The sequence below is a fragment of the Seriola lalandi genome, unplaced genomic scaffold (genome assembly GCF_002814215.2).
Source record: "Seriola lalandi dorsalis isolate HSWRI2012SDOR001 ecotype SW California unplaced genomic scaffold, Sedor1 jcf7180002054256, whole genome shotgun sequence".
NCBI lineage: Eukaryota > Metazoa > Chordata > Actinopteri > Carangiformes > Carangidae > Seriola > Seriola lalandi.
In genome coordinates, this window is record NW_019524809.1 from 2,280,494 (window position 1) to 2,283,199 (window position 2,706).

Consider the following 2,706-nt stretch of genomic DNA (forward strand, 5'->3'; position numbering starts at 1 on the left):
GGGGGGTGGAATGCGACAAAGGTTGCGAGCTGGATTCAAACCTACAATGTTGCGTGTAAATGCTATGCACAGGGCACCCGAACTCACTGAGTAAAATGCATTTTTAAAGAGCTGACAACAACACAATGGGCAGAGAGGCAGAGGGAGGGCAAGCTGGATGATGATATGATAATGCCAAGCCGTTATTTCACATCCTCCATCGCTTTCATACAATGTCCCTGCTTGGATTGTGTGAGCATATGCATGCCTATACAGAGGTATGTGGCATACACGGTGTGCAGATCCATCCGTCTGAATTCATTATCACCAGAAAGAGGACACGGGGGGACTGGAATGTGAATTTCTCAATAATCTCGGTACAGAAAGAAAAGGCTTACCTCCACATTTCAGCTCTGCTCGACCCTGCCTTGTTTCATCCTGTTCCTCTCTGCCGACTCCCTCCCCTTCTCTCCCCATGACAGCATTTTTCTGCTATCTATCTCCACGGTGAGGCTCTTTCTCCTCCTCCTTCAGTTCCTCCTGTCTGCTGTTCTCTTCCTCTCTCCAAAAATAAAATGAACCAGCACAACACACACACTTCCCGATCTCTGTGTCTACCGGCTCCTCTATTCTGTTGTTAAAGTCAAGAGGCAGGTTGATTTGTGCTGTCCTCCTCCCTCTTTCTCCCTCTCGCTCTGGTTCTATTCCATTCACATCACACTGAAGCCAACCCCCTCTTTCTCCTCCTCCCTCTCTCTCTCTCTCTCTCTCTCTCTCTCTCTCTCTCTCACACTCACACACACACACTCACGCACACACACACTCACGCAAACACACACACGGCTTTACCCGGCCTCTCTCTCCTCCCCCCTCCTCAGCTCCTCGTCAGAAAGAGGTTGAGGCAGCGACGGACAGTACTGGCCGAGCTCTCTATGTCTTAAACTGTAATTCAACATGCTTCACTGGCAAAAGCGTGAATTTAAAAATTTACTGAATCCATTGCTCAGGATCCTCAAATAACACCATGACGTGCACAACCAGAAATGTGGCAGAATACATGCTGATGCAATGCTGTATCAATTCCTCAATCTTATATTCAAACTAATCTCTTTGCTAGATTAATATATTCATGGAAAGAGGCACTTGTAATATCAAACACACACTAATTTAAAGTCTCATTCTTCTGAGCCAAAACTGACATTTCTGCACAAGAGAGATAAAGGCTGGAGAGCCAACTCAGGGGCAAAGGTGAAAATGGCTGTGTATGTGTGTTTGTGTGTGACTGTCTGTTTATTTGTAGGGACCTCTGTGTACTCCCCAAACGTAGTCAGTGTGGGTTGAAACCATAACAAACAATCAACCTGCTTAAGAACAATGAGAGCGCGGGAGGATAACAACACAGCTCGCCTTTTCCTTCCCCATCAGCCACTGCACCGTCTTTAAAAACACATACCTGTGAAATCGGATAAACCGTACAATGATGCTTGGGAGAGAAGGAGATGAATCATGCTGCTTAACCTCCACTGCAGCACAGCCAAGTGTCCAGCACCATCCCCCTAATTACTGGATGGAGTCTCGTCCTGGCCGTACCATATGGCTGTGTGTGTTACCAGGTCAGCGGCTCTGGTCTGGGGTTGGGGGCGGGGGCAGGGAGGAGGAGGAGAAGCCTACGTTGTTGGTGATGTGTGTCTTGAAGAGATAAGAAAAATAAAAACAGAGGCACTAGTTGATAGTAGCCGAACAGTTTTTCTTAAAAACAAGCAAGACATCAGTGTGTGTTCATCGCTGAGCAGGAGGTGTTTTTGGAGTTTGCTGCTTGATCCAATGTTTTATTCTGAAAGACGAGTAAAAGAAGCCATACAAATATCTATTCAGCATCTCACATTCACATACAGGTGAATTAGAAATCTCAAATATTCAGACGAAGTGAGAAGTCACATATATATTTATATTTATCATATATATATATATATATATATATATATATATATATATATATAGTCTGGAGGACTAAATAATTGCAATAAAATCCAAATATTACTATTTTTAAATGTCAGATTGGTCAAAGATTATATGACTGTCTGATACTACTGATGCAATCTGCACATTATTTACTAGGGAGTAATCACACCATCACAAATCACCTATAAATCAAACCAGAGGTCATTTTGGAAACAAAACAGCTCCACAACAATCAGTGCTACAGTGACACCATGTGGAAATGTTCCACTTAGACTCTTGCAATGCTTGAAGCTGTAAAATTTTGCCCTACTTATCACACATTATGAATCATGAGACACATGCTGGCTCAATGAAACAATGACAGAAAATGAGCTCTCCTCAATTGTCAGTGCAGGAAAGATTAACATTTAGTCTTAAAATTGAAGCCAAAAAATTGAACAACCAAAAAGCCAGAATGCTTCTGAATCACCAGTCCTCAATTTCCATGAGTGATTCCTAGATCATATCTTTCCCACCTCAGTAATAGCTGTTAATGGATCTGTGCAGTGGCTTCAACCCAACAACAGTGCACATTAAGGCTGAAACTAACAATTATTTTCATTACCCAATGAATCTACTGATTATCTTCTCGATTAGATGATTAATTGTTTTGTCTATAAAATGGCAATCACCATTTCCTAGGACCCACTGTGACATATTCATTTTTTAACCAACAAAACAAAAACAAAAAGATATTCAATATAACATTTTTAAAAAAGCAGTGAA

General features: G+C 42.1%; 1 protein-coding gene across 6 annotated transcripts in view; it reads right to left on the reverse strand.

Moving 5' to 3' along the window:
• sipa1 (signal-induced proliferation-associated 1) overlaps nucleotides 1-1,569 on the reverse strand; it is a 33,781-nt gene extending 32,212 nt beyond the window's left edge. For 3 of the 6 annotated variants that reach the window (XM_023404715.2, XM_023404717.2, XM_023404714.2), the window contains exon 1: nucleotides 378-675. The gene's annotated coding sequence lies outside the window, so the exon portion shown is untranslated. Of the gene's footprint in view, nucleotides 1-377; nucleotides 676-1,432 lie in introns of those variants that run through there. The other 3 variants (XM_087173601.1, XM_023404713.2, XM_087173600.1) reach the window with 2 other exon arrangements.
• Nucleotides 1,570-2,706: the final 1,137 nt, after the last annotated feature.